This window comes from Canis lupus, chromosome 3, assembly GCF_011100685.1.
Source record: "Canis lupus familiaris isolate Mischka breed German Shepherd chromosome 3, alternate assembly UU_Cfam_GSD_1.0, whole genome shotgun sequence".
NCBI classification, from domain to species: Eukaryota; Metazoa; Chordata; class Mammalia; order Carnivora; family Canidae; genus Canis; species Canis lupus.
In genome coordinates, this window is record NC_049224.1 from 82194361 (window position 1) to 82221857 (window position 27497).

At 35.4% G+C, this 27497-nt stretch overlaps 1 pseudogene; it reads left to right on the forward strand.

The window, feature by feature from the left end:
- Nucleotides 1-23028: 23028 nt before the first annotated feature.
- LOC119871405 lies at nt 23029-23127 on the forward strand (annotated as a pseudogene).
- Nucleotides 23128-27497: the final 4370 nt, after the last annotated feature.

The window sequence follows — 27497 nt, forward strand, 5'->3', positions numbered from 1 at the left end:
ATTTTTTATATTTTAATATATTTGAAATTGGGATACGTCTTATAATTTATATCATTATATGACTGATTTAACCTGGTAGCAGTCTAGTTGTATCCTTGGTTATATTGACATTAGAACCATCTGCATCCAAATATTAAAATTAAATTCTAATGATTTTGAAAAAAATCATATGATGCTAGTGGAGTTGTTTTTAACACACAGGAATCGCTGGTCTTGAGGAAATAATGAATCAGACATATTTGTCAATATGTCAAAGTTGGAGTTAAAATAAGGTGAGACCCATATGAAGGTAAAACTAGCTTTAGGACACAGAGTCAATGGCTTTAGGTCTTTTATGGATTCTTTCAAGAAATGTTGTATCATGGGGGCACATGAGTGGCTCAGTCAGTTAAGCATCCAGTTTGATTCTGGTTCAGGTCATGATCTCAGGGTTGTGAGATCAGCCCTCTTTAGGGCTCCATGTTGAGTTACAGATTAAGATTCTCTCTCCTTCTGCATCTCCCCTGCACCTGTGAGCTCTCTCCCTCTCTTAAAAAAAAAAAAAAGACACACCATGGTGGTTTTGCTAGTATTCAGGATGACTTTGTGTTTAAAAATATGGACATGAAAGCCATGAACTAGAAAGATATTTAGAAATTTGTATTTTGAAAGTGGAAGAGTCTGGCATCTTAACCAACTGCCTTTGCTTGTATTGCTTTTTTTTTTTTTTTTAAAGATTTTATTTATTTATAAGAGACACAGAGAGAGACACACACACAGGCAGAGGGAGAAGCAGGCTCCATGCAGGGAGCCTGACGTGGGACTCGATCCAGGGACCCCTGGATCACACCCTGGGCTGAAGGCAGCGCTAAACCGCTGAGCCACCAGAGCTGCCCTGCTTTTTTTAAGGTAGATGCAAGAGTTATATGTTAACTTTCTATCTAATTAAGTTGAAAACAGCTCTTTTAGAAAATAAAATATGGTAAAAGACTGTGTCGATATGACAAAAGATTGTTTTATAGGCAGGATTTTTGTCTTTTTGCAGTTATACGTAAAATAGTATTGGTGATTAAAATTTATAATACAAAATAAATAAATAAATAAATAAAATTTGCAATATATTAGAGTTAGTGAAATCTATAAAAATCATGATAAAACTAGTGCTATGCTGATTTTTTACAAAATATGAATACGTTTTTGAGAAAATGCAGTTTCCTGTTTTTTTGTAATATTAATGAAATTAAAATTTAATTTAGAATGTATTGGATTTGTCTTTAGATTTTATTATAATGTATATTTAAAATATATATGTTAATATTTTAATTTAGGCAAATAAATATGATAAGCAAATAAAAGTTTTTTTCCTTACCTAGATAATATATAAATTAAATGTTGCATCAGTCATATCCCTCAAATGATTTACTCCAGAACTCTTGAGCTTCTTATAGAATCCTATAATTTGTATGAACCAGTACCTATTCAAGAGTAAAATTTGTATAGATGAGTAAGTATCAAAATACAATATCAAAATGTACTCAAATATAATTTTTGAGGCTCTAGGAGAGAATTTGTTTTACTTTTTCCAGCTTCGAGTGACTACCAGCTTTCCTTGGCTTGTAGCTATATCACCACAATCTTCAAATTTCTCTCTGCTCCATCTTCACATTCTTTCTCTGTTTGTGTGTAAAATCCCTGCTACACCTCCTTCTTCAAAGTATACATGTAATTGCATTCAGGGCCCATCAAGAAAATTCAGGATAATTTCCCTACAGCAACATCTTTAATTTATTTAATGGCATCTGCAAAAACCTTTCCCACATAAGGTGTCACTTATAAATTCCAGGTGACTGGAGCTGCATTCACTCAATTTATGAGGCCAGAATCCAGAATCCTTGGTTTTCTTTTCTCTCATGCCTCATGTTTAAAACATTGGTAAATAATTCTGTCTTCGAAGTAATTACATTTCTCCATGGCTACCATGCTGTTTTAAGCCATCATCAATACTTACATGTCTTTTGCCATAGCTTTTTAACAAGTGCTTTTTTTTCTATTCCTGCCACATGCATTCAGGTGTCAACACAAGAATCAAGTCATCCTTCAAACTCTTAAGTTAGGTTATGGCAATATACTGATTAAAAACTTGAAATGTCTCCCCATTCCACTAAGTGAAAGCAAACTTGCTACCATGGGCCACAAACCCAACATAATCTGTTCCCACCCCTGTAACTCTACCTTCCTTTCTTATATCTCTCCCCGTCGACTCCAATCATTCCACTCCAGCTATACCACTATTCTTGCTCTTTAATTTAGCAGGCATATCCTTCATTTACAGCTTTACATTAGATATTACTGTGTTTGTAATTTGCTTATACCAGCTATCCATTTGAACAAAAGTCCATACCAAATATTGTTGGCAGTAAGGTCAATCTGTTGCATTCTATTTATATATAAATTCCTCTTCCCAGATTAACACCTCTGATTTGTAACCCTATTTTTTAATTCAAGTATAATAAGCATACAGTGTTATAATAGTTTCAAGCATACAATATAATGATTCAACAATTCTTTACATTTCTCCGTGCTCATCAAGGTAAGATTGTTTTTCACCCTTCCTTTTCACTTCCTAACAATTATAGATTGACATCTTTGCTATTTTAATTATTTATGTATTTCCCCATGGCCGGATATAACTTCCTTCAAGATAGGGATGATTTTGTTTACTGATATATCCCAAATAATGTAGCCCAGTGCTTGATGCAGAGTAGGCATTCCATAAGTAAAGCAAATAAATTATACAAGTAAATAAATTGCTTAATACTACCATCTGACTCACTACGGATCTCATCCCATTTTCTGTCTTCTTTTTAAAAATGTTATTACTTTTTATTACTTTTTAATTTACATCTGTAATTTCTTTTGACATTTGAAGCTTTCATTGATGAGAATTTCAAATACATCAAACTATCCAAAAGCGGCACTCAGGAAAGAATGTATTCTTTTAAAGCTTCATAAGTAATGCTGTAGTAAACTCAGATTAATCCCTTATTCTGTAGACTGTGTAAAATTCTGAGCTGATCCTCTCTTTAAAAAGTATATAAGCCCAGATAACAAAAAGTAGTTTGGAATTTTTGCGAGGGAGCTAAATATACATGTTTAAACAAGAAATATCAGTTAAATTATCATTATATGAAAAAGAAAAGAAAGGAAAATACACAAAATTTTGAGCTATAAAAATGTAGAATGTGTAGACTCTCTGGTTTAATACTCTTATCACTGATATTTAACTTTGCATTTTTTCTATAAACAAACTCACATTTTGGAGTGGTATGAGTAAAATGGGCATATATTATTTCATACATAAATGAGAGTGAGACCTGTCCCCTTCCCTCAAGGAGATCATACTTTGAAGAAGGAAGATGCTTTAAACAGAAGCCTCATTTAAAATTGGAGATCTTAGAATAGATGTATATTCTTCTATAGATGTATATTCTTTTCCAACACCAAAGATGACATAATATGTTTTATGTAGGTGTGTGAAATAAGCCTGCTCATTAGAAAACTCATTTTAACTGAGTTTTTTTTTTTTTTTTTTTTTAGTTTTTACTTATTTATTCATGAGAGACAGAGAGAGAGAGGCAGAGACACAAGCAGAGGGAAAAGCAGGCTCCATGTAAGGAGCCTGATGTGGAACTCAATTCCGGGTCCTCAGGATCAAGCCCTGGGCTGAAGGCAGCACTAAACCACTGAGTCACCCGGGCTACCCTTAACTGAGTTTTAACTGAGTATATATACTACAATTACAGAAGAGAACTAAAGATTTTCTAGGAAAAAGAAACAGTAGGGTGTAATAACCACTGAATGGTGAGAAGGTCAATGTGGGTTAAAGGCAGGAGGCATCTGTTGGATGGATACATTATGGAACAGTGAGAAGAGAAAGAGAATTTTAGCCAGGATTATTTAATTGTGTAGCAAATCTACAATAAAATATTATAAACTTTATTTTTTATGGTTTTTGAAATAATATTAAAGGTAAAATTTGGAGTACTTTTAATTATAAATCTTTTTCTTTTCTCAGTAAACATATAATTATTTCTCGGAACAAAAGCTTAATAATTGCCGACAACTGTCAATCTAGCAGTACATTTTCTCTTTCTGTTTCCTAACTGTCAACAAAGAATGAAGTAAGGATACTTGTGTAAGATTATAGTTTTTTTAGAATCACAGACTTTAATCCAGAAGTAACCATCTTGAATTGAGAAAATAAACTATATCATGGAACCAGTTTCTAGTCCCTTATTATGCAAATTGTCTAGCATATTGCTCAAGCATCAAGAGACATGCCACATAAACATCAATATGTGTCAACATGTGAATACCTTTGACATTTTTTCTACTTATTTTGAAATCTTAGCAGTAGGAAAAGATTACTGAGAAAAGGACATGCTGAAACAGTATTTCCATTGTAGGGTAGATATACAGATAGTACAGATTAAAGACCTTTTTTCAACTCTTTCTCTCAATCCTGCCAATCTTATACCACTGTCACATTGACAACACAAGGACTTTTAATAGTAGCAAAGGATAGTATCAGTGTGTTCCTCAAATTTCTTAGTAAGCTTAAATGCTCTGTATTTTTTTTAGATCAAATGGTTTTATCTTTTTAAAATCTTTGAGCTGAAGGAGAATCTGTTGAGCTCTTGTGACTTGCAAAAGTTTTTTGGTATAAAAGCGATGGCAGCAGTTGCCGGAGGGTAGCCATGGGGGATAGAAATAGAACCCTATACAACAGTAGTTGTCTCAACGCTTAAAAAAATGCTTCTGCAAGTTATCAAACAAATATTTTAAAAGCAACTAGAGATGCAGTTTTGTAGGCATAAAATCATGTGCAAGAGAATCAGCTTAATCAAGACCCGGGGGAGGCGGAGAATAGTGAAAGGTCCATTGCCAAAGACACAAAGAAAAGTAGCATCATGACATCTCACCTTGCTGGAGGGCAGAGGGAAACAGAAAATGGACACTGGACACTGATACAATGCACAGATACAACAGTGTATACAATTGTGATAGCCATGGTTCTCCAGAGAAACAGTATTTATAGGTGAGACAGAACCTATAAAACCTACATATATATATGGATAGGTTTTATGTATATGTATATCTATCTTTCTATATATCTATATCTATAATCTATCCATCTATAAGTAGAGAGAGAGAGAGAGAAAATTTATTTTAAAGTATTGGTTTAGAAGTTGTGTGGCTTATAAATTTGGAATACATAGGATAAGCTGACAAGCTGGAAATGTAGGAATTGTTAATGCTGCCTTCCTGTGAATTCTCCAGAGTAGAAGTCTGGAAACTCAGGCAGAGTTCCTATGTTGCAATCTTGAGGAAAATTCTTCTTTGGGAAACCTCAGTCTTTGTTCTTAAGGTCTTTCACTGATTGGATAATGCCCACACATAATCTGGGGGATGATTTAATTTGCTCAAAGTCTACTGATTGAAATGTTGACTCTATCTAATAAATAAATACATACATACATACATACATACATACATACATACCTTGAGAGAACATCCAGAATGGTGTTTCACCAAAGAAATGGGGTTAGCCAAAGTTTGACCAAAGAATGATAGCCTAGCCAAGTTGACACATTAAATTATCCATCAAGAGCAAAAAATGAAAAAGATTTAAGACTCAAAATAATCATTCCTGATTTAGAAAGCTTAATACAGAGCAGAGTGTCTTATAACCTACATATCATTTGGGTCAGGTATTTCTACTCACCTCTGCCTATGAGCTTCAGAATAGCCAGTGATTCAAAGTTTCCATTGTCATGATAGGAAGTCAGGGAGCTGATTCCTACAATTTGATTCCTGGATTCCACTTTTTCACACTTGGATCTACTGACTCATTGTAGCCTGTCTTTTCAACTTGATTTCTAATGTCTATTCCTTCACTTACTTCTTGACCAGAGGACAGATCATGAGCCTTATGAAGACCAGGTTCCTACTTTCTTCCTCACAGCTCTAACCCAGGAACAGCCTGTCTCAGGGTGGATGGTCAATACATAAGGGATGAAGATTTTGGTGACCTGCCTGAACTCTGCATCTTTTGTGTACCCTCAGCTACTAGGTTATTACAGTATTTATATTTATTTTAAAAACTTTTATTAAAGATATGCAATAGAATCCATTTGAATCCATTTTCAAAAACAATTTCCTTTTCTCTTTCAAATGTAAACTGAACTATAAATGAAGCACTATTTTGCATTTTTGAGAAGCAGAAGATACTTTAAAATTATTCTGTATGCTTTGATTATGAAAGAGTATTTGTAAAAAAAAAAAAATCAGAAGAGGAAAAAAAGGCTCTGCTTCTTTGAAAGCAACTCCTTTCATTTTATATTTGAAATCTCTCCTAAGCCCACAATTTATTTATATATATTAATATATACATACACATATACCATATATTATTATTTATAATGTATACCATACATTTTATATATTATACATAATGTATACTATATATTATTATATATATTATATATTATATATTTATATTAATATATAAATATATATAAATATAAGTAAGTATAAATGTATATGGTAGGTGCTGGATGGTCAGTTTGTACAAAAACATACTGAATGTCCCTATTGATCACTATCTTAAGAATGTAGAGATCCCGTTCTCCTTTTATATTCCCAACAAACAGGAGAGAAACATGTTGCTCAGTAATCGAGGTCAGTGTCTCCTTGGTACTGAAGAATGTCCAGATGGAATGCCTTTATCTTCTCTGAACTCTAGCCAAGCAAGGGAGGAAGGGCCATAGATAGTTACTGGGCAAGTTGTTACACTATAAAAGCTTGTTGCATGTAGAGTCCAGAAGCAGATGCTTTGTCCCGTCAGCTGCTCCTGGACTCCTGTGTGTAAGTTCCCCTAATAAACCATTATTCCAATCACTGTCTCTAGGTCAATTTTTTGGCCTCACCAGACCCTCCTCATTCTTGGCTTAGAGTCTTCTGGGGTGCAGCTATGCAGTATGATATACAATATATATTTATTTATAAGCTATATAAATAATAAGTGCTTATTTAAGTGGTGGGGATGGATGTATAGAGGAGGGGCTGAAGATATAAGTCTGTATGTATATGAATTCACTTTAATTAGACCCAAATTTAAATACATAATACTAGAAAGTAGTGATTTATAGCATATTAAAAGAAACTACTGATAAAGTTCTCACGACTTTTACATTTCATGCAAACGTCTTGAATAACTTTTGAATATTCCAACTATGAACATTAATCTATCTCTGGCTTATGCCAAAAAATTAACTCTGTGTAAAACATCAGTCTTCAGAGGCATATCTTTTCTTTTCTTAATGACCAGTTTAATACAATTAGTTAACTCATCTATAAAAGTGGGCAACCTTCCAATCACATAGGTTTGGGAAACACAATGAGTGAGAACATCATGTAAACACATTAGAACTGTGTGTGGTGTAGTTAGTATTCATTGAACATTATCGATAATATCATAAACTATATTAGAATCCCTTTGTTAAAAGTAGCATAATAGCATAGTTTAACTTACACTCTGGAAGTAACATTTTTATAAAGATTTAATGGATTTCATGGAAAATAAAGCAGGTATATTTATCTGGCTTCAAAGCACCACAAGAGCCCTGGGACATGTTATGAATTCTTTCTCCCCTGTCTTATTTCTGCATCCCTCCTTGTGTTTTCTGCAGCCCTATTTCTTTGGGCCCTTTCTTTCAGCTCTTCATATACATGGTAAAATACATGGCTTATTCATAAATGTTAATTCTTTATCTCAATACCAAAGTCTCAAGGAAACCAGGCCCCATTTGGGTAAAAAGTTTAGTCCTTGCGTGACAGCTACTGAGGCTTCAAGCATAGGTGCTCTTTGGGGTTAAGTAGTTAGAACAGGTAGGCACACATAAAGTACTCAAAGGCATTTTTTTTTTCCATTTTTACTATAAAGGCAGAAAACTCCTGAGATACAAAGATTTTGTTCTTCACAGCATTCATTTTCTCCCAAGCCAAACACTGTTCATTGTCCTAGGAGAAAGATGATAGTTATATCCCTTTGATCATGGAGAAAGGTAAAGAGAAAATTCACTTTTGTACCAATAACGTTAAGCCTCATTTTGAAAAAAAACATGTAGCTACACGGTCCTATAATACAATTGCCTACGTCTCAAGACCTGACTTCAAATCAAGGATGTGTTTTTCTCCTCAAAATTTACTTCAGAACAGAATGTTGGTTGCTCTTTTTCTTTCTTCATGAAAGAGATGAAAATAGGGCACATTTTTTGCCCTGTTAATTTTATGCTCATGTTATTTTGAATTTTCAGCTCATCTTTGCATTTTTTTTACAGCTCACTCAAAGAAATGATGGGAAAGTGAATCATTTTTTTTTTGCATCTGAATTATGACTAACCTTCTTTTTCCCCAAGACACTGAATCCTTGTTTGTAAATTGGAATTTGAGAAGAGAGATGAGTAGTAACTTGATGTTTCTTGTAGTTTTAAATAAAGCATCTATTCTGTGAAATTTAAAAATCTCACTTAAACATAATATAATCACACAGGAAAGGAAAACAAATAAAACAATAAAACCAGTGGTAGTGTACTGTACAATTTTATTACCTATCCATAGAAAGCAAAAACCCATTCCAAAAAAAAAGTGAGATCTTCTTTTCATTCCTCAACTTGCCTTCCCCCTCCCCCCCCACAACTCAGCCAAAGTGTCAGGGAATTATATATATATTATATATATATATATAATTTCAGGAAAATTAAAAGAGGACAAAGGAAATAGAGATGACTGACCAGGTCATCTACTCAGATGCTAATGAGATGCTAATGTAAAAATATACAGAAAGAATAGTTCCAAATATGATTTCAAATTTTGTTATGAGTATAGTAGAATAGAGTGAGATGCTTTTGATCAGACTTATCAACCTCATAACCATGGATATTTTTGGGGTAGCTACTTCTTTATTATGGGACACTGTCCTGTTCATTATAGGATATCATTCCTTTCCTCTACAACTAGGTGTCGAAAGCACACCACCTTCCCAAGTTGTAACAACCAAGAGTGTGTATAGACATTGCCAACTTTACCCTAGGGAGCAAAATCAATTCATTATAGAATCATTGCTTTATTTTAATTTCTAAAATTAACCTCAAAGGTTGAGCCACATGAATATAGAATAATCACAAAATTATGAAACTAACATTTTAGGATTTGCAGAAAACAAGCAGTAGGTTAAGTCTTCAGCCAAAATTATTTATTGGGAGAAGTAATAGCCAGATCTAAATCTACCATAAATCCCGAAAGAACACCACAATTGAAAAAAAAAAAATCAAAATTTATATGAAAGCTACCCTAGCTTATATGAAAAACTGAAAAAAAATTCTGTGTAGTTTGAAAACTAGGGAAAATGCTTTCTCCAGTCTATTAACTCACTTAAAAATATTTAAAAAAAAAGAAAATGCAAAGTAGTTACACATTTTTCACATTATTACCAGTTAGAAAGATAAAATGACAAAATATACTCTTAATTATATCAATTAACTACAAATTGAATGATGAGTTTTGCTTGAAACCATTTATTTTCTACTTTAGAAAGAGGGCAGTGGTTAAACAATAATTATTCTAATGACATAAAAACCATGAAGTAGAGCTTGTTTATAATTATAACTTTAGACTTTAGAAATTTTAATCATTAAGAAATTTTATGTCCAGAGATTACATGTCCATGGACACCTTGGCTTGCTATTAATTTAAAACACATTATTTATATTTGTTTTGCATTTTTATTCCTAGAAAAGTCCAATTCTGATGCCACATGGTGAAGAAGACACTGCCCTTCCTTTAACACAATGTTTTAGATGTCTTTTCATTCCTAATCAAATAGTAACCAAACCAACCCAACAGAGACTGAAGCTATAATTAGCTTCAGATATTTGTCAGATGAGCATTTTTCTTTTAAAAGAAGATGTTTTTCTTAAAAAGAAAGATACAGCCCTCATTTACTTGTCCATGAACTAACCAAAAAAGTGATTTAACATTAAAAGTAAACTAAGGAAAATGTAACTGCTTCTTTCACATGTCATATTCATTAGCAAAAAATATATATATTTTTAACAAAACCTAACAAGATAATGTTTCATTAACTCTAAATATTGAAAGAGAGTAGAGAAAACACAATAAGATCCTTTTCAAAGAGCTTATATTTCATGCACAGATATCTTTTTTATTTTTTTTATGTAAGCCATATGCCAAAGTAAGATCCTAAACATGCTCTTAGGTGATTAGGTTTTTCCATTTGTTTGGTTTTTGTTTAATTTTTAAATTTTATCTCTATTTAAATCTTTTGCTGAAACTAGTAACATAATTTAAATTAATTATGACTTGAAGAATTAGTCAACAAATGAGAATAATGTCTAATATGTGCTATGTGTTGTGTTAGTTAACTTATAATTAATCGCAGGAGACTATAGCATGGGAGATGGTTGCTCATCTTAGAACGAAAAGTATCAGAGTCAATTATTTGTGAATAGGAGGAAAGATTTGTTTCAATTAGTATAAAATATGGAAAAGTTCTCTCCATGAAAAATTGAAGGGGTGTAAACCCTTTCCATTGTTCCAGAACTATAAATATCAATACCTTATATTTTAATTAAGACTGGAGAAAGGTAAATAAATAGATATAACAATACTTTGCAGCTGACAGTTTGAAGAATGAAGAACACAAATTGAAAATTTTAACATAGTCAAAGCTTAATGAAAAAGAGGAATAATGAGAACTTTCAGAAAAAAAACATCTTTGAGAAATGAAAGAGGAGCAGCAATTGCAGAAAGAGGTGGATTTCTTGACAATCTTGTTTTTTTTTGTTTTGTTTTGTTTTGTTTTTTTCAAACTAGACTGCATACCTGACATGGAGTGCAAAGCAAGGCTTGAACTCATGACCCTGAGATCAAGATGTGAACTGAGATCAAGAGTCAGATGCTCAAGTTTAATTTTTTTTTTAATTTTTTTTTTATTTATTTATGATAGTCACAGAGAGAGAGAGAGAGAGAAAAGGCAGAGACACAGGCAGAGGGAGAAGCAGGCTCCATGCACTGGGAGCCTGATGTGGGATTCGATCCCGGGTCTCCAGGATTGCGCCCTGGGCCAAAGGCAAGCGCCAAACCGCTGCGCCACCCAGGGATCCCAAGAGTCAGATGCTTAACTGACTGAGCTACCCAGGCACCCCTCTTTGCAATCAATTTTTTAAAAGATGTTTGATAACCATAAGGAGGAAATGGGGCTAAAAGGATAAAGAGGCCATATACTCTTTGAAGTAACTATTCCATATGAAATTGTGTGGCTCTCAAAAAAGCAAAGAGTCAATGGATTATCCAGAGCCAGAATAAGATAATGAGCACTGACCAGGGCTTAAAGGCCCATCCTTAAGTCATAACTGAATAAAATTTGCAACTGAAATAAAGTGCAATAATTTTAAATACACACACACACACATATATATAATATATAAATTCTTAAGTTAAACAGATAAATTGCATATTCTCACTTGATCATGGGGATTTAGTATAATGTGGTGGATTCATTTTAAATTCTGAAAATATCTACAAAAGACAGGAGATGGATGTTTGAAGTGGATACACTAGTTGAGAAAATTGCAGCAAAGATGGTAGTAATCCAGAATGAAAAATGCAAATGAGTATTATCCCACAGAATATTTTTATAATAGAACTCTATCTTTTCTATATTTCGAATGTCCTATCAGTGGTCCTCCAATTGTGTTCCCACCAACATTAGCATCATGTGGGAAATTGGCTGAAAATACAAAATCAGGTTCCATGCCCATCCTTCTGAATCAGAAACTCTATGGTCTGGGCCCAATAATGTGGGTATTTACAAACTCCCCAGTTGATTCTTTCTTTTTTTTTTTTTTTTAATTTATTTTTTATTGGTGTTCAATTTACTAACATACAGAATAACCCCCAGTGCCCGTCACCCATTCACTCCCACCCCCCGCCCTCCTCCCCTTCCACCACCCCTAGTTCGTTTCCCAGAGTTAGCAGTCTTTACGTTCTGTCTCCCTTTCTGATATTTCCCACACATTTCTTCCCCCTTCCCTTATATTCCCTTTCACTATTATTTATATTCCCCACATGAATGAGAACATATAATGTTTGTCCTTCTCTGACTGACTTACTTCACTCAGCATAATACCCTCCAGTTCCATCCATGTTGAAGCAAATGGTGGGTATTTGTCATTTCTAATAGCTGAGTAATATTCCATTGTATACATAAACCACATCTTCTTTATCCATTCATCTTTCGTTGGACACCGAGGCTCCTTCCACAGTTTGGCTATCGTGGCCATTGCTGCTAGAAACATCGGGGTGCAGGTGTCCCGGCGTTTCATTGCATTTGTCTCTTTGGGGTAAATCCCCAACAGTGCAATTGCTGGGTCGTAGGGCAGGTCTATTTTTAACTGTTTGAGGAACCTCCACACAGTTTTCCAGAGTGGCTGCACCAGTTCACATTCCCACCAACAGTGTATGAGGGTTCCCTTTTCTCCGCATCCTCTCCAACATTTGTTGTTTCCTGCCTTGCTAATTTTCCCCATTCTCACTGGTGTGAGGTGGTATCTCATTGTGGTTTTGATTTGTATTTCCCTGATGGCAAGTGATGCAGAGCATTTTCTCATGTGCATGTTGGCCATGTCTATGTCTTCCTCTGTGAGATTTCTGTTCATGTCTTTTGCCCATTTCATGATTGGATTGTTTGTTTCTTTGGTGTTGAGTTTAAGAAGTTCTTTATAGATCTTGGAAACTAGCCCTTTATCTGATATGTCATTTGCAAATATCTTCTCCCATTCTGTAGGTTGTCTTTGAGTTTTGTTGACTGTATCCTTTGCTGTGCAAAAGCTTCTTATCTTGATGAAGTCCCAATAGTTCATTTTTGCTTTTGTTTCTTTTGCCTTCGTGGATGTATCTTGCAAGAAGTTACTATGGCCGAGTTCAAAAAGGGTGTTGCCTGTGTTCTTCTCTAGGATTTTGATGGAATCTTGTCTCACATTTAGATCTTTCATCCATTTTGAGTTTATCTTTGTGTATGGTGAAAGAGAGTGGTCTAGTTTCATTCTTCTGCATGTGGATGTTCAATTTTATTTATTGAAGAGACTGTCTTTCTTCCAATGGATAGTCTTTCCTCCTTTATCGAATATTAGTTGCCCATAAAGTTCAGGGTCTACTTCTGGATTCTCTATTCTGTTCCACTGATCTATGTGTCTGTTTTTGTGCCAGTACCACACTGTCTTGATGACCACAGCTTTGTAGTACAACCTGAAATCTGGCATTGTGATGCCCCCAGATATGGTTTTCTTTTTTAAAATTCCCCTGGCTATTCGGGGTCTTTTCTGATTCCACACAAATCTTAAAATTATTTGTTCTAACTCTCTGAAGAAAGTCCATGGTATTTTGATAGGGATTGCATTAAACGTGTATATTGCCCTGGGTAACATTGACATTTTCACTATATTAATTCTGCCAATCCATGAGCATGGAATATTTTTCCATCTCTTTGTGTCTTCCTCAATTTCTTTCAGAAGTGTTCTATAGTTTTGAGGGTATAGATCCTTTACATCTTTGGTTAGGTTTATTCCTAGGTATCTTATGCTTTTGGGTGCAATTGTAAATGGGATTGACTCCTTAATTTCTCTTTCTTCAGTCTCATTGTTAGTGTATAGAAATGCCACTGACTTCTGGGCATTGATTTTGTATCCTGCCACGCTACCGAATTGCTGTATGAGTTCTAGCAATCTTGGGGTGGAGACTTTTGGGTTTTCTATGTAGAGTATCATGTCATCGGCGAAGAGGGAGAGTTTGACTTCTTCTTTGCCAATTTGAATGCCTTTAATGTCTGTTTGTTGTCTGATTGCTGAGGCTAGGACTTCCAGTACTATGTTGAACAGCAGTGGTGAGAGTGGACATCCCTGTCTTGTTCCTGATCTTAGGGGAAAGGCTCCCAGTGCTTCCCCATTGAGAATGATATTTGCTGTGGGCTTTTCATAGATGGCTTTTAAGATGTCAAGGAATGTTCCCTCTATCCCTACACTCTGAAGAGTTTTGATCAGGAATGGATGCTGTATTTTGTCAAATGCTTTCTCTGCATCCAATGAGAGGATCATATGGTTCTTGGTTTTTCTCTTGCTGATATGATGAATCACATTGATTGTTTTACGGGTGTTGAACCAGCCTTGTGTCCCAGGGATAAATCCTACTTGGTCATGGTGAATAATTTTTTTAATGTACTGTTGTATCCTATTGGCCAGTATCTTGTTGAGAATTTTTGCATCCATATTCATCAGGGATATTGGTCTGTAATTCTCCTTTTTGGTGGGGTCTTTGTCTGGTTTTGGAATTAAGGTGATGCTGGCCTCATAGAACGAATTTGGAAGTACTCCATCTCTTTCTATCTTTCCAAACAGCTTTAGGAGAATAGGTATGGTTTCTTCTTTAAACATTTGATAAAATTCCCCTGGGAAGCCATCTGGCCCTGGACTCTTGTGTCTTGGGAGGTTTTTGATGACTGCTTCAATTTCCTCCCTGGTTATTGGCCTGTTCAGGTTTTCTATTTCTTCCTGTTCCAGTTTTGGTAGTTTGTGGCTTTCCAGGAATGCGTCCATTTCTTCTAGATTGCCTAATTTATTGGCGTATAGCTGTTCATAATATGTTTTTAAAATCGTTTGTATTTCCTTGGTGTTGGTAGTGATCTCTCCTTTCTCATTCATAATTTTATTAATTTGAGTCTTCTCTCTCTTCTTTTTAGTAAGGCTGGCTAATGGTTTATCTATCTTATTAATTCTTTCAATGAACCAACTCCTGGTTTTGTTGATCTGTTCCACAGTTCTTCTGGTCTCGATTTCGTTGAGTTCTGCTCGAATCTTTATTAACTCCCTTCTTCTCTTGGGTGTAGGATCTATTTGCTGTTTTTTCTCTAGCTCCTTTATGTGTAAGGTTAGCTTCTGTATTTGAGTTCTTTCCAGTTTTTGAATGGATGCTTGTATTGCGATGTATTTCCCCCTTAGGACTGCTTTTGCTGCATCCCAAAGATTTTGAACGGTTGTATCTTCATTCTCATTAGTTTCCATGAATCTTTTTAATTCTTCCTTAATTTCCTGGTTGACCCTTTTATCTTTTAGCAGGATGGTCCTTAACCTCCACGTGTTTGAGGTCCTTCCAAACTTCTTGTTGTGATTTAGTTCTAATTTCAAGGCATTATGGTCTGAGAATATGCAGGGGACGATCCCAATCTTTTGGTATCGGTTCAGACCCGATTTGTGACCCAATATGTGGTCTATTCTGGAGAAAGTTCCATGTGCGCTTGAGAAGAATGTGTATTCAGTTGAGTTTGGATGTAAAGTTCTGTAGATATCTGTGAAATCCATCTGGTCCAGTGTATCATTTAAAGCTCTCGTTTCTTTGGAGATGTTGTGCTTAGAAGACCTATCGAGTATAGAAAGAGCTAGATTGAAGTCACCAAGTATAAGTGTATTATTATCTAAGTATTTCTTCACTTTGGTTAATAATTGATTTATATATTTGGCAGCTCCCACATTCGGGGCATATATATTGAGGATTGTTAAGTCCTCTTGTTGAATAGATCCTTGAAGTATGATATAGTGTCCCTCTTCATCTCTCACTACAGTCTTTGGGGTAAATTTTAGTTTATCTGATATAAGGATGGCTACCCCTGCTTTCTTTTGAGGACCATTTGAATGGTAAATGGTTCTCCAACCTTTTATTTTCAGGCTGTAGGTGTCCTTCTGTCTAAAATGAGTCTCTTGTAGACAGCAGATAGATGGGTCCTGCTTTTTTATCCAGTCTGAAACCCTGCGCCTTTTGATGGGGTCATTAAGCCCGTTCACATTCAGAGTTACTATTGAGAGATAGGAGTTTAGTGTCATCATGATATCTATTCAGTCCTTGTATTTGTGGACTGTTCCACTGAACTTCTTCTTAAAGGGGAATTTTAAGAGTCCCCCTTAAAATTTCTTGCAGAGCTGGTTTGGAGGTCACATATTCTTTTAGTTGCTGCCTGTCTTGGAAGCTCTTTATCTCTCCTTCCATTTTGAATGAGAGCCTTGCTGGATAAAGTATTCTTGGTTGCATGTTCTTCTCATTTAGGACCCTGAATATATCCTGCCAGCCCTTTCTGGCCTGCCAGGTCTCTGTGGAGAGGTCTGCTGTTACCCTAATACTCCTCCCCATAAAAGTCAGGGATTTCTTGTCTCTTGCTGCTTTAAGGATCTTCTCTTTATCTTTGGAATTTGCAAGCTTCACTATTAAATGTCGAGGTGTTGAACGGTTTTTATTGATTTTAGGGGGGGATCTCTCTATTTCCTGGATCTGAATGCCTGTTTCCCTTCCCAGATTAGGAAAGTTTTCAGCTAGAATTTGTTCAAATACATATTCTGGCCCTCTGGCCCTTTCGGCGCCCTCGGGAACCCCAATTAAACGTAGGTTTTTCTTTCTCAGGCTGTCGTTTATTTCCCTTAATCTATCTTCATGGTCTTTTAATTGTTTGTCTCTTTTTTCCTCAGTTTCCCTCTTTGCTATCAACTTGTCTTCTAGGTCACTCACTCGTTCTACCACCTCGTTAACCCTCGTCGTTAGGACTTCTAGTTTGGATTGCATCTCATTCAATTGATTTTTAATTTCTGCCTGATTAGCTCTAAATTCTGCAGTCATGAAGTCTCTTGAGTCCTTTATACTTTTTTCTAGAGCCACCAGTAGCTGTATAATAGTGCTTCTGAATTGGCTTTCTGACATTGAATTGTAATCCAGATTTTGTAACTCTGTGGGAGAGAGGACTGTTTCTGATTCTTTCTTTTGAGGTGAGGTTTTCCTTCTAGTCATTTTGCTCAGTGCAGAGTGGCCAAAAGCAAGTTGTATTGGGAAAAAGAGAAAAAGAGAGGAGAGAAAGAAGGAAAGAAAAGAGAAAGAGAAAAAAAAGCGAAGAAAAAAAGAGGAAAAAAAAAAGAAGAAAAAGAGAAAGAAAAAGAAAGGAGAAAAAAGGGGGTGGGGGAAGGAAACAAATCAAAAAGCAAAACAAAACAAAACAAAACAAAAAAACAAAAAAACAAAACAAAAAAAAAGAACCACCGGGGAGTATCTTCTGATTCTGTGTACTTTAAGTCCCTTGGCTTCTCCTGGAAGTTGTCCGTCTAGCTGGTGTTCTGGGGGAGGGGCCTGTTGTGCTGATTTTCAGGTGTTAGCAGTTGGGGGAGCTGCTGTGCCCCTGCCTGGTGCAGGGCTCAGTGGGGGTTGTTTACCCCGTGAGGCCGCAGGAGGAACAGCCCCAGTGGCGGGGCAGCTCTGGAAACCTGGATTCAGCTCCGGCAGGAACTCCGTCTGCAGGGCCTGGAGGCTCCGGGCGGGGCCGCTGATCTGCTCAGCTGGGGCAGGAGCGTCCTCGCTGTCCTGGGCCCTCCCGGCCTCTGCCTGTCCCGGGGGAGGCGGGATCCTGGGCTGTGTCCCGGCGCCCTGTGCTCCGGGGCCTGCGCTGTTGGATTCGCGCTCCCGGGCCGCGCAGCCCCCTCCGCGGAGCTGCCGCCCAAGCCCCTCCGAGCTGCTCCTGGAACCGCGCAGCCCCCTCCGCACGGAGCCTCTTCCTCTGCCCGAGCCCCTCCGAGCTGCTCCCGTCCCGCAGCCCCCTCCGCGGAGCCGCCGCCCGAGCCCCCCGAGCTGCTCCGGGTCCCGCCGGGTCCCGCCGTGCGCGCTGCAGCCCTTAGGGAGCTCGGCGCACTCTCCTGGGCGCGCAGTTGCTGTTACTGTCCCAGGGAGCCCGCGGGCATCCCCGCCCTCCTGGGTCCTGCTCCACCTCCCCGCGAGCCCCTTTCCCCCGGGAAGGTCGGTGCAGCTCCTGCTCCTCCGGGACGGGGCTCTCCTGTCCTGGGGACACTCGCCCCGGCCTCAGCCCGGCTCCTCGCGGGCCTCTCCCCCTTGGAGGCCTTTGTTTCTTTACTTCTTTTTCCCCGTCTTCCTACCTTGATAGAAGCGCGAACTCTTCTCACTGTAGCATTCCAGGTGTTCTCTCTTTAATTCTCAGGCCGAATTCATAGATATTCAGGATGATTGGAAGGTTTTCTAGGTAATTTGGTGGAGACAGGTGATTTGGGGACCCTACTCTTCAGCCATCTTGCTCCTCCCCTCCTCCCCAGTTGATTCTGATACACACTGCAGTTAAGAGTCACTCTCCGGTAAAATACTTTGAGGTATGCTCATTGCCCAAAATGTAAAGACGCTTGATGCAAAACATGCAACATCACATAAAAGAGCATGAAATAAATGCAATAGTAACGCCCCTCCATAATGTTCCAGTTCCTGGCAATTCAGATATATTTAAATCCAGGAGCTGCTCCCCAATACTCAAGGTTCCTAGATTTTCCTCAGAAAATTGTGCTGGGGGTAGATTTCATGAAGTACTTCAAAGGAAACACTGTGAAGATTCAGGACATACTTCATGGATATTACTTCTACTGAGCAGATGACTTGGAAGAACACTTTGACAGAAAGGATGGATTTTCCACCCATGAGAAGAATGCACATTTAGATGCTTTTTAATCAGAATCCAGGCGAGGTTAGTTTCCCATGTATTTGAGGACAAGGTGGTCAGCTGGAGTGGACCCTGAGCCAGCAAGGTTCAAGCAATGGTTACCTTTGCCAGCATAACTGGATGACATCCCAGGCTGATTGCCTAATGTTTGGACTCTTTATTCCTTTTGTCATCATCCCCTGAATATCTAGAATGTCCATCAAATGCATGCAAAAGCCCTTTGTGGTCAGCCAAAAGCACCTTAATGGTCCATGTACTGAGTCATTAGGGGCAATAACAACAATGCAACAATAACAATGCAACAACATATTTCCCCTTTTTGCATTATTAGAAATATCCAATCTCCATGTAACACATTTGGCTTTTCAGCATGGACACATTCTACCCTGGGGAAAGCCACTTTCATTTGAAAATAAGGAAAATCACTCTTAGCTAAATAAGGAGTTTTGTATCAAAAGAGAACAGCTGTTCTTACTATTTTACAACATGAGAAAAACATTTATTGTTATAAATGTAGTCATGTTAAGGGTTAGAGAGGAAAGAAAATGGAAAGAGTAGATAAATATCCAGTCTGTTATTATAGTATTCCAGACTTGAGGCGTATGTGCCCTGAACTCAGCTATCATGAACCAAAATACAAAGGAAAAATTGGATTGATCAAATCACAGTTTCTCAGTGCCTGCTATGTACCGCATGGTGATATCTGAATCTTCACATGCATTCTCTTATGAATTTCTCATAATAATTGTGTTATGCAAATATTACTACCACTGTATATGAAGACCAAGCAAAGTTCAAAAAAGTTAAGTACAAGGTAAACAGTTTTATCATATTTTAAAACCAGATTTCTTATTTCTATTTTTTTATCAAGATGGCCTGACTGCAAAGACCATACATATTCTTTCTCTAAACCAAAAGTAAGAAAGCTTTCTATAGATCACTTGATAATAAATATTTGGGTTCTGTAAACTGTATGGTCTTTGTGTTAACTACTTAATTTCTCATTTCAGAGTGAAAACCGATCTAGTTAATATCTAAACAAATGAGTATGACTGTGATCCAGTAAAATATGATTCACAAAATACCCTGTAAGCCATATTTGACTCGTGTTGCATAGTTTCTGATCTTTGCTTACAAATAATATAGCATGCTTGGCACCTCATCTAGATTTCTGTCAGCAAGCTATGGCACTCATTTCCCAGTTCCTGTCCGATCACAGCTTCATCCTTCCCCCAAAGTATTGCCTACAGCTGATGGAATACTTCAAGTTTTAGATACAAGGAGCAAGTATGAATACCAGGGAGGGCAACCCCACCTAAGCACGTCATTGTGCTAAAATGCAAGAACAGAGGGACAATCTTAAAGACATATTGTCATCAAGGATAATAAATAAAATTAGCAGCTGACTTATCAACAGAAATAATGAGAGTGAGGAAACAATAGAATCAAATGTCTTAAATATGGAAAGAAAATATCTGTTAAACTACAGTTTTATATATAGAGAAAATAATATGGAAAAGTGAAGTCAAAATAAAGATGCATAGAGAAAAATATCAAGTTAGGAAATTACTCAAAGTCAGAGAGTCTCCAAAATAAATATTAAGACAGTATTGTTTGTTTGTTTGTTTGTTTTAAAGCAAAGATGTGAAGAAATTAGGAAGCAGGACTTGTAGATATTTTGGGACAAATACTCTAGGCATAGAGGCTTAGCCAGTGCAAAGGCCCTAGGGTAAATCATGCAATAATGTGGGTGCACCAGAAGACATAATTGGGAGATTAATAAGAGAGAGGCCAAAGGAATACTTTTGCCACCAAAGGACCATGATATTTAGATAAGTGATTTGGGAGCCAAAGAGGGTTTTGTTTTTTTTTGTTTTTTTTTGTTTTTTTTTGTTTTTTTTTTTTAATTTATGATAGTCACAGATTGAGAGAGAGAGAGAGGCAGAGACATAGGCAGAGGGAGAAGCAGGCTCCATGCACCAGGAGCCCGAAATGGGATTCGATCCCGGGTCTCCAGGATGGCGCCCTGGGCCAAAGGCAGGCGCTAAACCACTGCGCCACCCAGGGATCCCCCAAAGAGGGTTTTAATCAAAGGGTTTAAACAATTTAAACAATGATTTAAATAATTTTTCCCTTATTATTAGAATTCAGAGTGAGTTTTATCTTTCAAAATCTAGCATTAATGTGCATAAATTGTGAGTTTTAGTTAGAATACACCTATATCTTCACATATGAACACACTTTTGCAAATACATATAGAACACATTACTTAATAGTCATAACTAGTAGATCAACATGTAAATTTTTATGATATCTAAAATTTCTAGTTATTTTTATGCACATTGATTGATCTATTTCCAGAGCAGGTTTTATTAGCCTGCTTTCACAAGGAAAACAGTATTTTAATGTGATCTCTTAAAGACAGTTAAACTAATGGAAGAGACAATAATACAATGCCTGTCGTGAATGTTGCTTATTTCTAGGAAGTCACACTGCCAAGCAGAAATATTGGTATATTGGTAACATTTTCAAGTATATTATGTAAGTTGGAAGAAATGAGAAAATGTATACTCAACTATATTTGGCTTTTAAAATCTGTGCTTTTGAAAACTTTCATTCTTGATTCACACAATGAGAATAGACCATACCAAAGTTTTTCACAACTAACATTAAATTTAAGACATTTTAGCAAGGACTAAGTTTGAATATAATTATACAAAAAAGTTAAAAACAAAAAAAGTTTAAAAAAATCCTAAAACTGTTCTTAATTGTGTTTTAAAGAATAAGAGCCACTTACCATTATTTTCTAATTCTAAAAGACTAAACTTAAAATTCTTCATTTGGGTTTGCCTTTACTCATACACTGACTTATGTGACCATAGATTAGTGAACAATTTATTAAGTAAATGATAAATATACAGGTACTTCTACAGCAGGGATTGGCAAACATTTTCTGCAGGGCAGTTATGTGTCTCAACCACTCAACTCTGTCTTTGTAGCACAAAGCATAAAATATATATAAATTAATTAGGTAGTGTGTTCCAATATAAATTTATTTGCAAAAAGAGAAGGTAAACTGAATTTGACCTATACGTAGAGTTTGCTGACCCTACTGTACAACATTAAGAAATAACCAATCACTTTATTTGACTAGAAATTGTATATTGAATAGATATCTGTCTGCAATAGTTTTGATATATATTTGAAGTAATTCAAGCATTGAGGTTCTTTGACCTAAGCAAAACCTCTTAAAAATAAAATAAATTTGAATTTTTCCTTTTGTATTTTATTCTCAATTTTATCTCAATAATTTGTCAAGAACATCAGGGACTAACTACCAAAATATTATCTCTATTTGGCTAACTTTTAAAAATGAAGGGAGAGACACAAAAATAAGTCAGAAAATCAATTAATTGAAATAAATTTGTATTTAAATCAATTTCCAATAATCATATATATCATATTAGCTCAACTGGATTTATTTTTTTTTTCAATTGGATTTTTAACAATGATTCAGAAGGAAAGATTCAATACTATCAAAATATTCATTCAAATGTTCAGTTTACATAACACATTTGTCAATATTAATTTATTTTTATCATTAATATCCTAAGTGATTATATATAATTATTATTACTTTTATTTGTTTTTGAGAGAGAGAGTGAGCACACAATAAGGGTGGAGGGTGACAGAGTGGCAGAGGGAGAGAGAATCTATCTATCTTGTATGCATTAAATGACATTATTCTTTACACACTATTTTGTAATTTGCTCTTTGGGTTAACATTACCTCATGACCATTTTCCAAGCCATTAAATATTATTCCACACCATAATGTTTAATGACTGCACAGTGTTATATGGTAACGGTTGAAAATTTATTCAATCAATTTCCTATTCTAAGGCTATTAGGTTGTTTAGAAATTTTTCTATTGCAAACTATATTGCAATGAACAATGTTACAGCTGTATCTTAAATATATCCTCAATTTTTCCTATAAAATAAATACTTAAAAATAAAATTTTGAAAAAAAAATTTTTGATGTGTTATAAAATGCTAAGGCTTTTGTCAAATTATTTGCCATAAATGAACTAATTTAGACTACCGCTAATATAATGAGGAATTTTTTCACTACACTGGGTCACTTTTTAAAAATTCTTAACTTTAGAGATGCTAATTATATAAGAAATTGGGCACTTTATAACTTCCGTGTCATAAAGTTTTAACTTTGCATTTTACATATTTTTTGAAATTTAACTAAACCTGTCAACAATTTGTCAGCAATGCTGGGAACTGGATTCAATTCAATTCAATAGCTAATAGTAAGTACTGATTATGAGCTTGGTCATCTCTAAGGCATTGAGTAACCCAGAATTAGGTAGTTGTATGGAAATTTCAACTCAAAATCTTTGAAATGATACAAAGAAGATTAGCATGGCCCATGTGCAAAGATGACATGCAAATTTGTGAAGTGTTCTGTATTTTTAAAATAAGATGAAAACAGAGAGGGTGACAAACCATAGGAAATTCTTAACTATGGGAAACAAACAGGGTTGCTGGAGGGGATGTGTGGAGGGGGATGGGGTAACTGGGTGATAGGCATTAAGGAGGACATTGGACTTAATGAGCACTGGGTGTTATATGCAACTGATGATCACTAAACTCTACCTCTGAAACTGATGATATGCTATATGTTAATTAATTGAATTTAAATTAAAAAATATGGATAGATATACAGACATGTTGTACTACTGTTTGCATTATCACTTTTCCTTTGCACTCCACCACAAAGTATCTGGAACCAAACAACTTGCTGAAGTCTTTTTCTGAAAGAAACATGTGATTGTCAGCCCCATGTTTTTTCCTTGGTTGAATGAATTAAATCATTGCATAAACCATTCTTGAGTTGAATTTCCTTCTGTACTACTATCTCTTCATCTGGCACAGAATCCTCTCAACCTTCTTTTCATATATTGTGCATCTGTTGAAAACCTCCTCTTCTTCCAGTCTATGAGATCCTTAAGATTAGGGACAATATCTACTTATCTTTATATACTTAATGTATGAGCTTCAACACCACAGAGAGTGGGTATCTCTAAATATGTTTAATCTATTTGAATGCCATTTGCTTTCAAAATTTCTAAAAAGCAAATGTTAAAATACAGTTCGTGAATATCCTTTATTAAAACCATACCAAACAATTATTAGTATTGTGCTGTTGAAACACTGTGTATATTTTTTTCATATATAATATGTATGGAGGTTTTTTGAGGTATAGTACTTCAACTCTTAAAATGACCCCACCAAATTTTCTCACATTCTTCTTTTTGTCAGCTTATAAATTTTACTAAACTATCCATATTACAAACTCTGTGTACACCAAAACCTCTATACTGCATGTGATGTGACTATTTGTGGTTAAATTTGTGTAGAGAACAGGATTCTTCTGCTCAATGTTAGCTAATGTATCAGGATTGAAGTGAGTTTGTCCTCATCAGCAAAACTAACTAACCCCAAATATCTGAAAACTGTTACTGCCAGATGTCTACTACCAGAATTGAGTTTATCAGAACTAGATATTTTATGTTTTATAAACTTTCTTCCATCATCACATGAAAGGCCAAAAAGAATAAATACAATATTAATGCAATCAGCAGTCATGGGGAGAAATACAATGGTTTCATAAGATTCTGAAGGTCTCTAATTCGGAAACTTATTCATTAAACTGGTCTCTGTATGTTTTTGTAGTATATGAGATTATCAGTTTATTAATAACATAGGGCATGAGAAATAAGTTTTGAATCTTGATATAAGCCTGTGAGCTATAAACAAACATTGGTTTAACTCTAGTTAACAGAATAACATTTCCTCCTTCTCCTTATGATCCTCCTCCTCATGATCCTCCTGACCATACTCCTCCGTTTTCTCCTTATTTTCCTCCTTCATTTTCCTGTTTCTTTTCCTTTTTCTTTTCCTCCTCTTCTTCCTTCTCCTCTTCCTCCTCCTTCATAATTTCACTAAATCCTAGCCAAATAAATTCTTTAGTTTCTATTTTAATTAAAAAAAAAAAAACACTACAAATCATCACCACCATCACCATGACAAAATTATTTAATACCACAATATTTGGTCAGTATAACACACACTATTTTGTTATGAGTAAAGTGGAAACACTGAAGCTAATGCCCCAGATTCAGAATTCACCTCTAGGATTTATTAACTGTTACTTTTATAAAATCCTCTAGTGTCTCTATACCTGTTTTCCAAATACAAAATTATATATATAATTAGAGGAATGAGTAAGTTAATAGTAGATGGCTAGAACCTGACACATCATACAAAGAATGTTTTATTCTACTTATAGCACACAGTTGAAAAATATTTTACTTTTCTGAGCATACATGTCAAATATCTATCAATTGTTCCACATAACACTGAAGATTCTCAGTAATATGAACACAAAAGACAAATGATTGCACAGAAAGAGGAAAAGTTAAGGCGTAGACAAAATTCTATAATATTCTTGAGGTCTTCTCTCTCTACCCTTTTTCCGCAAATGTGAATTTTGAGGTCAGAATATTAATCTGCTGATTGAATAGATTAGTGCTTTCTTGAAAATGTTAAAATATTAATTTCAGAAACACTGTGATAAGGGTGTCGATAATTTTTTTTAACATATGAATCAATATTCTCTAGTACAACCAGAAAGATAGGAATCAATACATATTAGTTTAATGTCAAAGCTAGACATGCAGTTTTAAAAATAGGAAATTGCTTTCTGAGTGGAAAATAAAATGATTTTTTCTTAAAGTGGAAGATCCTTTCAGAGCCGATGTCATCCTTTGGCGATTCTTTCAGGTTCTATCACATTTTTTGAGCTGTGGATTGCTATTTAGTGTTTTGCTTTCCCCATTTCTAATGTTAATTTTTTTTTTTTTTAAGATTTTTACTCTTCTCTTAAAGAAGAGCAATTTCTTTTTCACAGGCTGCCCCACGCCCACCCCCAGCTTGGCAATATATATATATTTGTTTGTTAAGTTTCTGACATTTTTTGTGAAGTAATAATAGGCCAATTTTCCTTTAAGATAATTTGTATTATAAGTATCTCACGCTTCAGCTTACCATCACAACAGGCTATAGAATGGGGGTTTTACACTAATTGTCTCTAATAATTAAAAACATAAGTGAAAATTCTTCTTCCGAAATGAACCACTATAGAATTGTCAATATCAGGGACAGATGCCTTTCCCTGAATTGCCAAGTTAAAGAGACTCCACTATCACCACTTACTAATTCAGTGCCACACTCACTGTTTACAGAGAGAAATAAACAGGGGAAGAGTGGTTCAGTAGTAACATTCTACTCTTTCCTTTCCCCATTTTGTTTGGAAGTGGGTAGCCCCTGTTCAATATGATGCTTTAAAGAATTCAAGGCACTCAATTCTAAGAGTCACCCTTGTGCCAACCTAAGACTTGGAGAAAAATACCAGATTGAACCTTCAACTTACCTGAGTGTAACAGACTCACTCCCTCCATTTGATATGTGAATGTTGTGTGAATATAGGGTTACCATTGAAGAATTTAGCTCATCTGGAGGCATTTTCTCAATACCAAACCCAGGAGTATTGTCTGCCTGCCCAAGAGATTCTATGAACAAGAGACAAATGCATGTACAAAGATGGAGCTAACCGCTGAGGCAGCAGGGCTGTTTGGAAAACAATAAGCCAGATCTTGAAAAAAAAGAATTGGCAGTTGGGAAGATATGCAGGATTTGTTGAAGAATTCAAACATACTTTAAAAAAAAAAAGATTTTATGTATTTATTTGAGAGAGAGGGAGAGAGCATAAGCAGGGTGGGGAGGGGCAGAGGGAGAGGGAGAAATAGACTCCCCACTGAGTAGGGAGCCAGGTGTGGGGCTTGATTTCAGGATCCTGGGTCATGACCTGAGCCGAAAGTAAATGCTTAACCGACTGAGCTGTACAGATACCCCTCAAACATACTTTTGAAAAAAATGTTTCAACATTGGCATGTTTGCCACAGAAGACACTGATAGTTAATCATTATACCTAGAGATTCAGGGAAAAAGAGAGAGAGGAAAAAGAAAAACAAAACAAGCTCTGCTAGTTAAATAAAAAGATATATTTCCATAATGTTCCTCTTATCCCCAAGCCAGCAGCAAGGGCACAAATCAAAGTTCAAATAATATACATATAAATATTATCAATTATAAATCAACATAACTAATTGTTAAATAACATCCACTCAGTTTTCCTACTTAATACTACTTCATAATGATAAAATTTTAAAATATGTGTAAGGCTCACATTTTATGAAATATGAGTAATTTTATTATTGTACATTTCTAAATATTTTATATATGGCAAGTTATATTTAAGTCAGTAATAAGGTAAAATATACAAATAATTCACAATTTTTATATTTATTCCAGATGGACTATTTTGCTTACCTTTTCTCAGAAAAACAATAATTATGTTATTATAATCAAATTTTTCAAGTAATTTATGCTCAGATGCCAATAAATTAAGACAATTTATAAATAAAATGTAATCTATTGAAAGCATAAAAATGTGAACATTTCTATGAAAATATAATTAAGTATAATTATATCATATTCATATGCTTCAAAAATTTACTTTGCTTCTAAATTCACAATTCTCTATTAGCATTAAAAGACCAAATACAAATTATCAATAATGAATATAGAAACATTTCAAATTAAGATACATTTTAAGTCTTTAAAAATATATTCAAGTACTTCATATAATTAAAAATAAATTTTGCAAGCTAGCAACATATTAGCAGTTTAATAGGTTGGTATCTCATTAATAATGCATTA